The sequence below is a fragment of the Gekko japonicus genome, unplaced genomic scaffold (genome assembly GCF_001447785.1).
Source record: "Gekko japonicus isolate JY-2015 unplaced genomic scaffold, Gekko_japonicus_V1.1 scaffold1105, whole genome shotgun sequence".
NCBI lineage: Eukaryota > Metazoa > Chordata > Lepidosauria > Squamata > Gekkonidae > Gekko > Gekko japonicus.
The window spans coordinates 274,644-286,692 of NW_015176005.1; positions in this window are offsets into that span (position 1 = coordinate 274,644).

The following is a 12,049-nucleotide window of genomic DNA, read 5'->3' on the forward strand; positions in this document are numbered from 1 at the left end:
CAAAAAAAAAAAAAAAAAAAAAAAGCCACATAAAACAGAGCTAATTTTTTAGAAATGCAGTGTCAATAGGGTGTGTGTGTGGGGGAATACCACAAGAAAAAGAGCGGGTGTGGTGTATGAGCTTCTGCTCACCCTGCTTTAAAACTGGTTTCTGAGGGGGGGGGGGGGCGCTTCTAGGGTTGCCAAGTAGAACTTACCTTGGCGGCGGGGGACTCCTGGGTGGATCCCGGAGCGCGCGCGCCGCACACACATCACCAAGAAGTGACGTTATGACGCCAGGCACACTGGGGGTGGGGCCCTGCCCCCAGCGTGCCCAGCGTGCCAGTGTCACTTCCGGGTGACGCGCACGTCGGGGAGGAGTTCCCCCCGGGGCCTGATCCGCTGGTGCCGGGGAACGGGCCTCTGGGGCGGAGGTTTCCCCGCCCCCCGGCGGGACTTGGGATCTCTAGCTGCTTCCCTGTGCAGAATTCCTATCCTGAAGAGTGTAAAAAGATGGAAAATTGATAACTAGTTAAAGCAAAAAGAAGTCTTGGTTGCCAGGGGTGGATTAAGACATGATGAGGCCCTAAACTAGGCCAAGTTTAAGAGGACCCACAGTATTACCTAAATGGTAATTCTGATTCATTATTTTTTGTAGTAGAATCACAGAGTTGGAAGGGGCCATACGTGGAAGTAGTGACAGACTTCACATTCCTGGGATCCCAGATCACTGCAGACTGTGACAGCAGCCATGAAATTAAAAGACGCCTGCTCCTTGGGAGGAAAGCGATGGTGAACCTAAACAGCATGATAAAAAGTAGAGACATCACCCTGCCAACAAAAGTCCACATGGTCAAAGCAATGGTATTCCCAGTAGTCATGTATGGCTGCGAGAGTTGGACTATAAGGAAGGCCGAGCGCCGAAGAATAGATTCTTTTGAACTATGGTGCTGGAGAAGACTCTTGAGTGTCCCCTGGACTGCAAGAAGATCAAATCAGTCAATCCTAAAAGAAATCAACCCTGACTGTTCCCTGGAAGGCCAGATAATGAAACTGAAGCTCAAATACTTTGGCCACCAAATGAGAAGGGAACACTCACTGGAGAAGACCCTGATGCTGGGAAAGACTGAAGGTCAAAGAAGACGGGGACGGCAAAGGATGAGATGGATAGACAGTGTCATCGATGCAACGAACATGAAATTGAGCAAACGTCAGAGGACGGTGGAAGACAGGAAGGCCTGGCGTGATTTGGTCCATGGGGTCGCAAAGAGTCGGACTTGACTGTGCGACTGAACAACAACAACAATACAGGCCATCTAGTCCAACCCCCTGGTCAGTGCAGGATCAGCCTAGAGCATCCCTGACAAGTGTTTGTCCAGCCATCGCTTAAAGACTGCCAGTTGGGGAGCTCACCGCCTCCCTAGGCAACTGATTCTACTGTTGCACAACTCTAACTGTAAAAAAGTTTCTCCTAATATCCAGCCAGTACCTTCCCGCCCTTAATTTAAATCCATTATTTTGAGTCCCATCCTCTGCTGCCAACAGGAACAGCTCCCTGCCCTCCTCTAAGTGACAGCTCTTCAAATAATGACCCCCCCCACCTCCTCTTCTCTAGACTGAACATTCCCAAGTCCCTCAGCCTTTCCTCATAGGGCTTGGTCTCCAGGTCATCCTCGTTGCTCTCCTCTGCACCTGCTCCATTCTGTCCACACTCCAGTTGCAGCCTGACCAATACAGTGTGAGGCTATGACATCTTGTGATTTGGATGTTATACTTCTGTTGATACACCCCAAGATTGTATTAGCCTTTTCTGTCGCCGCATCACACTGGCTGCTCATATTTAACTTTCAGTCCACCCTTACCACAAGATCTTGTTTACATACACTGCTACTCAGAAGTGTATCCCCTATCCAGTATGTGTGCTCCTCATTTTTGTTACACAGATGTAAAACTCGGCACTTATCTTGTTAAATTGCATCTTATTCACATCCACCCACTTTTCCAGCATGTTCAAATCTTGTTGAATTCTATCTATATCTTCTGGTGTGTTCGCTGCAAATTTAATGAGTAGCCCCTCCACACCCTCATCCAGATCATTTATAAAAATACTGAAAAGTACTGGCCCCAGAACGGAGCCCTGTGGCACCCCACTGGACACCTCCCTCCATTCAGATGAAATGCCATTGACAACTACTCTCTGACTGTGGTTCTCCATCCAGTTCCCTATCCACCTAACTATCCTAGAGTCCAGTCCACAGTCCTTTAACTTGTTCATTAATGATTTGGAGTTGGGAGTAAGCAGTGAAGTGGCTAAATTTGCGGATGATACGAAGTTGTTCAGGGTGGTGAAAACCAGTGAGGATTGTGAGGCACTCCAAAGGGATCTGTCAAAGATGGACAAGTGGGTGTCAACATGGCAAATGGGGTTCAATGTGGCCAAGTGCAAGGTGATGCACATTGGAGCCAAAAATCCTAAATATAAATACACATTGATGGGGTCTGAACTGGCAGAGACAGATCAAGAGAGAGATCTTGGAGTTGTAGTAGATAACTCACTGAAAATGTCGAGACAGTGTGTGACTGCAATAAAGAAGGCCAATGCTATGCTGGGGATTATTAGGAAGGGTATTGAAAACAGATCAGCCAATATAATAATGCCCCTATATAAATCAATGGTGAGACCTCATTTGGAATACTGTGTGCAGTTCTGGTCACCACACCTTAAAAAGGATATTATAGCTTTGGAAAAAGTGCAGAAAAGGGCAACTCGAATGATAAAAGGGTTGGAACACTTTCCCTATGAGAAAGGTTAAAGCGCTTAGGGCTCTTTAGCTTGGAGAAAAGACAACTGAGGGGTGACATGATTGAGGTTTACAAGATTATGCATGGGATAGAGCAGGTAGAGAAAGAGGTACTTTTCTCCTTTTCTCACAATACAGGAACTCGTGGGCACTCCATGAAATTGCTGAGCAGTCGGGTTAGAACGGATAAAAGGAAGTACTTCTTCACCCAAAGAGTGATTAACACATGGAATTCACTGCCACAGGAAGTGGTGGCGGCTACAAGCATGGACGGCTTCAAAAGGGAATTAGATAGGCATATGGAGCAGAGGTCCATCAGTGGCTATTAGCCACAAGGTATAGATAGGGGCTCTGGGGCAAGTGATGCTCTGTCTTCTTGGTGCTTGGGAGGGCGTCAACAGTGGGAGGGCTTCTAATGTCCTGGCCCCACTTGTGGACCTCCTGATGGCACCTGGTATTTTTGGCCACTGTGTGACAGAGTGTTGGACTAGATGGGCCTTTGGCCTGATCCAACATTGCCGTCTCTTATGTTCTTATGTTCTTACCCACCAGAACATTATGGGGAACCCTGTCGAACGCTTTACTGAAATCCAGGTAAACACCATCAACAGCATTTCCTTGATCCAGTAAGCTTGTCACTCAATCAGAGAAGGAAATAAGAGAATCCAATGTTGGATCAGGCCAATGGCCCATCTTGTCCAGCACTCTGTCAGGACCTCTTGGGGACAAATCCATGCTTCTCCGGATCACCAAGTTGTCCTTTAGATGCTCACAGATTGATCCCTTTAAAATCTGTTCCAGTATCTTCCCTGGAATAGAGGTCAGACTGACTGGCCTGTAGTTTCCTGGGTCATCCCTCCTCCCTTTTTGAAAATTGGGATAGCATCTTCCCTTCTCCAGCCTTGTGGCACATCCATGAGGTTTGGAAGATGAATGACAAAGGCTCTGCAAGCTCTCTAGAAAGTTCTTTGAGCACTCTTGGGGTGCATATCATCTGACTCAGGGGAGTTGTACTCATTAAATGCAGCCAGGTGCTTCTCAACTACCTCTCTGTCCATGTCAACCAGCAGCTCAGATGCTATGACTTGCCTACTACCATCTCTAGATGAGCCTGTTGTTCCTGTCGTATTCCCCTTTCTATGACAGGAAGGATCTAAGAGAACACCACCTGTGCTCCCATTCCCTTCAGCTTCCCCCCAAGAGCTTCATAGTCAGCCTTAATGTTTTTGATGTTGTTCATGGCCGTATCATTAGTTCCCACATGGACCATCACAAATGGGTAATGGTCTGTAGGTTTGATGAGTTTAGGGATCCTCTCTGTAATATCTTTAATTTTTGTCCCTGTCAAGCAACACACCTCTTGGGCCAGGAGGTCAGGCCTGGACACATGACGTTCCATACCCCTCAGCAGGGAGTCAACTATGACCAACACCTTCCTTTGCCTCCCAGTGCCATTTCTTTGTATCTTGTCCTTCTCCCTCTCTCTCACTTGTGTTTGTGATACTTCCACTGGCAGTGTTTCCATCTCTGCACCACAAGGGCCTGGAATCAATTCCTCAGTTCTAATGGCACGGAGTGCCGTCTTGCTCAACGCCTTTGGGGTCCCACTGTAGCACTCTTCTGTTAATGGACTCCTCCCCTTCCTTGATCTCATGGACAGTAGTAATCCTTTCCTCCAGTCTTTGAACCTTCTCCTCTAAGAGTCCTACCAATTTACACTTCTGACAAGTCTAGACCATATTGTCCTCAGGGAGGAAGACAAACATTTCACTTAGAAATACCTTGGTATGCTGATGTACCCTGAAACTTAAAGAACTGGCTCTACGGCATCATACCCCATGGAAGTCTCTCCCCTTCCCAAACCCCACCCTCCACAGGCTCTGCCCCCAAAATCTCCAGGTATTTCCCAAGCCAGAGCTGGCAACCCTACCTGGTGGTGTCAACGATAGCAGTTGTGACTGGGAGGAAGGGGCTGTAATTGGAGGTGGAACCAGATATGGAGGGATTTGTGGCTTCTGCATTCTTTCCCATTGATTTTGCTAATAGCATCTAGTAGCAAGCAAGGAAAAGGGGAAGCTCTCAGTTGGAGCTGGATTTTGGCATCATGGAGTGGTGACTGGATGGATGCTTCCTCTTCTCCCTCTGCTCTCCAAAATGGCAGGTGGTAACTGGGAGGAAGGGGTTCACATCTAGAGTCTTAGTTACCTTAGATAAACTATTATCCTTGGCCACAAACCCGAGCTTGAATTAAGAGGCCTACCAAAATGCGAAGTCATTTTTTTTTAAGTGGGGGGCATCAAGAAACATCTGCAAGTATAAATGTTCTCCACTACCAATTAACCATATTTGGGCTTTGAGGGTAGAACTTCCAGGCAAGTTTGGGACGATGTGCCTTTTTCAAGAAAATTAACCACTACATTTGTTCCCTTCCTTTCAAAAGAATATATTAAACTGAATTATTTTGGGGTTGGAGGAGAATAGACTGCATGTTAAAAACAGTGGACTAATTTGCCCAGGATGATAATTTAAAATAATGAGAATAAAATCAAATTACAGTAAATAACTTAAAATGCATAACTACACTGGACAGGGTTAAGGACGGCAAATAAACAGAAACTGGACCATAGAAGTAGCAGTAGAACAGGGGCAGGAGACGGATAGATAAGACATGCAGAAAAGTCTTTAAATGAAATATCTCCTGTAGAGCTCTCCTTGATTAGGAAACATCTTTGTAGTTACATTAAAATATGTTTTGGAAATGCTTTTTCTAGTCACCACCAGGTAGAAGACCCCACATTTCTGATGTGTTATTTAGTTTTGACATTCAGGTTGCTCAACTGTAGTGCTGGCAGCTATTTGAAGGATTTAGCCAAAGTTTTCAAATACATGCCAAGCCAATGCTACAGGTCGGTAGCCTCAGCCTGTCCATGTTTACTTAACAGTTAAATGCATGGGGCTTACTCCCAAGTAAGTGAGCATAGGACTGGAGTTTTAGTAGATTAGTTCATGAATCTACTTTCCCTATATAACATTGGGAGATGATGCAGTCTACCAGTACTTGCCCCATTTCTTCTTCTGTTCTTTTATCCACTCTTCCCAGTACCTTGGAGTAAAACTTGAATCTTGCTTGTTGTAGTAGGATATGGTACTGCATTCTGTGATTGCATCCCTTACTTCCTCAGTACTTATGAAGATGTGTGTGGCATCTGTATAGAAAAATTGCTTTCTGCTTTCTATATCCACATGCCTTCTCCAGTGTTGTCTTTTGATAACATTCTGTGTCTTGTTTCCTGTTGCAAGCCGAATGGTGGGGGCCACATGGCCTCAATAGCCATACCATAAACCCACATTCTTTCACACTTTCATGCCAAACGCCAGACCTCATGGACCTCATGGAAGTAGCTGGAGTTTGGGTCAGCTGACTGCAGGCAGGGTCTCCAAACTTCCAGCCAATCCCACAAACCTGATGTTAGCAACCATGGCAACCAACAATTGGGCACACCCATGCCCACTCGCAATTGGCTGATAGCCACATCTAATTTGTGACTGGAATTGGGGTATAATTGTTTTGATCCCTATGGAGTGAGCTCCCTTGCTTAGCTCTCGCTTCCTCCTCTGTCAGTTTGTTTTATTGCACCTGAAATGCCTCTTGAAAGACAAAGAGTTGCTTTGTGACTTGGAGCACATGGTGTGCAAAAATGGGATTTCCCTTCAAAATCCCTTGGTACTGGGACTATCTTGGACTGAGGAATACTCCTGGCGTTGTAACTATGAATAATTAATGCTTAGTTAAAGCAAACAGCCCTAGCCTTTGTTATTTTTGTAATCTCTGGTAGTCTATGCTAAGCTCTGTACTAAATAAAGGTCTCTCTTATTGCTAAATTGTCTTTGATGTTGTAACTGAATTCCAAGGCTAAATGCTGTGGCCTAAATGCTCCCCATATACGCTACCATTGGAGAGGAAAGGTGCTAAGGTGTTCTGTCCCAGATGCCAACTAAGGGTTTGGAATCTCTCCCTTAGGAAAGGCAGGGACTAGTGAAAAGAGGTTCTGGTGGCAAATTGTTGTGAAGACCAGAGATGGTGCAAACTGTCTTGTGGCTTGTTGGTTAATGTACTGAAAAGTAAAGGATTCCCTCCCATTTCTGGACTGGCTTGGGTGGGCAAAGACCTGTACAGCATCTCCTTGTTGTGACCTGGCAAGTCCAATAATATGTGATCCCTAATTCCAGCTGTGACAAATCTTGACAACCTTTGCCTTAGTAAACAGCTTGGAAATTGCTGTGCAAGAGGAAGAAAAAGTAGCTGTTGACTACCTGGGGGAGTCTGGGTAGTAGCCTTTAAATAAGGAAGGGGAAAGCTTTTGATGTAAGTGAGAGGAAAGTTGCTTATGACATTCACTTGGGACTCAGAAGGTGTGGGTTCAGTTCCCTTCTGTATTCATTTTCTGAAGATCCAATTCACACTATTCTTTAGCTTTCTGTCTGCAGAGGTTAGCAGTTGTTGCTTTTTTTAACAGTGAGATGGTCAGACACTGTGGGAGACAGAGCTAACAAGAGGCTGAAAATAAGAGCGACAGTGCCTGCCCAACTGCGTTCTAAATAAACAAGCTGTAAAATTGTAGTTCTGAGTTGACCCGCTCTATGGAAATATGGGTCTTGAAGGACAGAAGCAGAGACACAGGAGGAGGAAGAAACAAAGAAGAAACTAAAATGTATTTAGGAAGAGAAAGAATAGCAAAGCAGAAGATGGGAAAATGTGTGTGATGCATAAGATTTTTAAAAGTGTCACGGACTCATTGATATTAACCTTCCCATCCTATGTCAAGTTACACCCTCCTAAGTTCTAAGTCCACTGACGTCTGTACAAGTGCTACCTACAGTCCAATACATTTTACGAAAAGCAGGCTTTCACTCACTGAGTGTGAAATACATGACAGCCAAGAAAAGGATGAAAGAACTGGTCTGTTTAGCTAGAAAGAAATCAAAATGAAGGGAGACGTGCTGGCAGTTTTCAAATATCCATGCCATGCAGGAGAAAGAGAATAATTGTTTATCACAGCTATTAAGGAAAAGACACAAAGCCAAGATGCCGTGGAGCAGACCATGTTTATACATTTTGGAATCTTCTGGTGCAAATCCAGGGCTGTGGCCAGGGTGCGGCCAAGGGATGCTCTTCCCCACCAGAGACCCTGGTTTGCCCTGCCTCAGCATTTTTTAAAAGGAAAGTCTTTTAATTTCTGACACAAAAGCTTCCACTAAAGAATGGTTGCTTCTTTGTAGAGTAAGGTTTGATAAAAGGAAACAAGTCAGAGGCAGCTGATACCCTGCAAAATTGTGGTGTTTCAAGCTCCATTGACACAAGCTTCTCAATGTTATCCATCCGAAATTGCCCATGGCTCAGGAGTGGGTTCATCAAGATCAATAGCACCCTTATTGCTCCCGCCCAAGCTGTAATGACTGTAAGCGTGGCAGGATCCTTCAAGTAAGTACAGGATAAAGTAGGCAAACTTTTCTGAACTTCTGAAAGTAACTGGCTGTATTCAATATGTGAATTTATGACACAAGCAGTTCAAAAATAACATGCAAATGCTTCAGCCTGTGTTATAGAAGACAATGCTGAGAATATCATTGATGGTTTTCATTCAATTCTTTGAAGCCCCACTGGAAATATGGTATTAGCAACCAGCATGGATGCTTGAGCAAACTCCTGTAAGAATGTTATGACAATGTTGTATCTCCTTGTAGGTTCTGAAGAGGGGGCTCCATAAGCATTTGTCAAAGAATAGTTTCCAGCTGGTCCTACATGTATCTGGAAGGAAGTTCCGTTGAGTTCAGTAGGGCTGACATGGATTGGACAGGAATGTCCACACATATTCAAGCTTGCATTCATAGACCTGAAGTCTAGAAAAGTTTTTTCAAAGTCTCAATTTGTAGAATGCCATGCCGAGTATCACCGTTGCACTTGTCCGATGTGACTATTTGAATCTTGAAATCTAATAGCAGCTTTGAATATTTGAGTGGAGGAAGGGCAGGAAGTACAAGTGACTTGCGTTTCCCTTTTTAATTAAATTTATTATGATCAGAAGATCAGCCAACAGCAGTTTAAGAGTACAGTTTACACACAAATGTAAAATTTATGTTAAAATGCATAGGTGTAATCAATGATACATAAAAGTTGTTAAATGTTTGGAATATCTGTTTTCTTCTGGACAAAGCCTTCGCCCAGAATTTGGCCATTAAGAAGTGGTCTCATTAGATTAGTCTGCAAGGAGGAGACATGTATAGAATTTATCAGATCTTCCTGGGAATTTGGATAGAACGGGGTGAGATACATGAACACACATAAAGTTGCCTTATACTGAATCAGACCATTGGTCCATCAAGGTCAGTATTATCTACTTCGACTGGCAGTGGCTCTCCAGAATCTCAGGTAGAGGTCTTTCACATCACCTCTTACCTGGTCTTTTCAACTGGAGATGCCAGGGATTGAACCTGGCAACTTCGGCATGCCAAGCAGATGTTCTTCCACTGCATCACGGAATGAATGTCCTTGTAAAATAGGCAGTATAATAACACATGTTCCACTGTTTTGACTGCATTCAGTTGGCAGGAACACAGACGTTGAGAGTAGGGATGCGCTTCCCACTGTCTCCACCAGCTTGCCCACAGAATGTTAATGTCGTCTTCCACCCACCCATAGTCAGATGTGCAAACTCTCCCTATATCAAGTTAGAGAGGAAAAAGGTCGGATGACAAAAGTAGACACACATGTCATTTTAATATTGCAAACCTACACCAAGAACAGGAAGCTTTAAGTCAGTTGAGTCTTCAATGTCCAAAGTCCTTATTTGTGTGGAGGTTTTGAATAATATGGGACCAACAGGGTAGTATTTTCTGATTATCTATTCTTGATAGAGACCATTAAAGGGGCAAGGACAGTTCTACTATACTGCACAAATATCATAGGTATCCTCTGGTGCTCTAAGCTTTGAATATGAGAAGAATATTTGAGGATTAGTTCTGTGGTCCAAAGAAAATCTATGTAGATTCTGGTCTCATGTCTGTCCAGGTGAATGAGAATGTTGTCCAACCTGGGCATTGAACTTAGTGAGTGTTCGAGGGTGTAGCATATGGTGAATGTTAAGCAACTCAAAAAAGTATAAAAGGCAGCAAAGCAGAAAGACCTGGATAACAATGGCACAAATCCTGTGGTTCACACTAGGTGATTTGGGGCAGGTCAGGTGGCAAGAGGGTAGGTCACTCGAAACACTCTAGCAGCTGTGCAAACAGATGCAACAGTGCCGTATCTAGCACAACTCTGAGTTATTTTAAAGGGGAAAGTCTGTATATATTATCTGGGATACAAAGCATACCTCTCTGATATAGGAGAATTTCTGCAATGGGACTAGAAACCAAATGAGCATTTAGATAAACTGCATTATGCTACTGCAATAACTTTATAACATTATAAAAGTGTTTTGATGTCTTTATGCATACATGGCTTAACACCCATTAAGGTGGTGAACCAGTGCTTTGACTGATTGTGGATTGCAAGTGGGGCTCACATCAGAATGCTCATCCACACACAAAACCACCTGAATATGGAAAACTAGCATGTCAGGATGGCTTGACAAGAACTTACCTTTCTGATATCTAGTTTTCTAGGTGGAAGGTTTTGGGGGTGGGGATATGAAGAGCACTCAGTCATGGAACCTGCCCCCTGTTCTCTGAAGTGATGTAGCCCCCTGAAAGAGATCTTCAACCACAGGAAGACACCTATACCAAAATCAAGATGCAACTAAACTCAATTAGGATTGCCAACAGATCTGAAGGGGGAGGGGAATGTCTTGTTCTTTTAACAGACAAGAGGCTCAATGAGCAGCTGAAGCTTTTCACTGCAGGGAGGTAAATAACATTACCGGTAAGTAACAGCTCATTAAGCCTCTACTAAAGGGGCAGGACTTTTTCTTTTTGTCCAGGCAGTTGGCAACCCTAATTCAAGCCACTGGTGAGGGGGAAAACATCTTGTAAACACGGGAAACAAAAGCACACTTTCAACGAACCAAAAACTCTTTTCAACCAGCCAGATCAAACACTGTAATCAGGTCAGTTTTTAGAGACCAGCCTTTAATTATTCACCAGCCCAATTCTTTCCTACATAAAAGCAATCTCCTGGCCAGGGATGGGGTAGGTTGGGGATGGCTGAAAGCAGCAGGGTCTCAGACATGTATGGCTGACTTGTCTTGTTGCATGAGGATGTACAAAACCAAATATGTTTCTTACATAGTGCTGAGAAGCAGGGAAGCATACAAAGTTGTTTCTTAAGACAACCCCCTGTTGTGCCATGGTGCGTCTCCTTACCCTTCAGAAGCATGGAAACTTTTGTTAGACTGGAGAACCCTCTGCTATATCATTAGAAAGTTCAACAGGATAAATGTCAGATGTGGAAGATTTTCACCCTTGAACGAGCACTTTCCACTGGGGTTGCCAAACATCAGGTGGGGCCTAGAGACATCTGGAATTACAACTGATCTCTAGACTACAGGGATCAGGTTCCCTGGAGAAAATGGCAGCTTTGGACGGTGGACCGTGTGGCGTTATACCCCATTGTGATCCTGAAAAGTACTGGGTTCGCCGCATGGAGGACTCGGACGACGACATACAGTAGCACACGTTTATTGTACTTCACACAAACAAAGACTGACTGTAATGGCCCACAGGGCCCACTATATACATATCCACCCAGCAACCCCCCATTCCCATTGGAGGGTTTGAATGTCCCGCCAAGGTGGCTATTGGTTGGGGCTGGGGGATCCAGGATCCAAAGTTTCCATTGTTCTAGGATCCAAGCTCTGGTCTGTTCCGTGGACCCCTGGTGGCGGTCCACGTACATAACAGATCCCTTTCCTTCCGAACCTCACTCTCCCCAGGCTCTACCTCTAAATCTCCAGGAATTTCCCAGCCTGGAGTTGGCAGCCCTACTTTCTGTGCTGACATGTTCTGCCAAAGCACCCTGATATATATGCTATGCAGTTCTGCCAAAGCACCCTGGTATATATGCTATGCAGTTCTGGGAAGCAAACTCAATTCATAGAGGACACTGGCCAGATATGCCGGTGTAACAGGCCAGATTAACCCCCGGCCAGAGTAACCCCGGGGTTACTCTGGCCTAGCCTAGAATAACCCCGGAGGGGTTATTGAGGGGTTATTCTGGCCTAGCCTAGAGTAACCCCGGGTTAATCTGGCCAGCTGTAACAGGCCAGATTAAC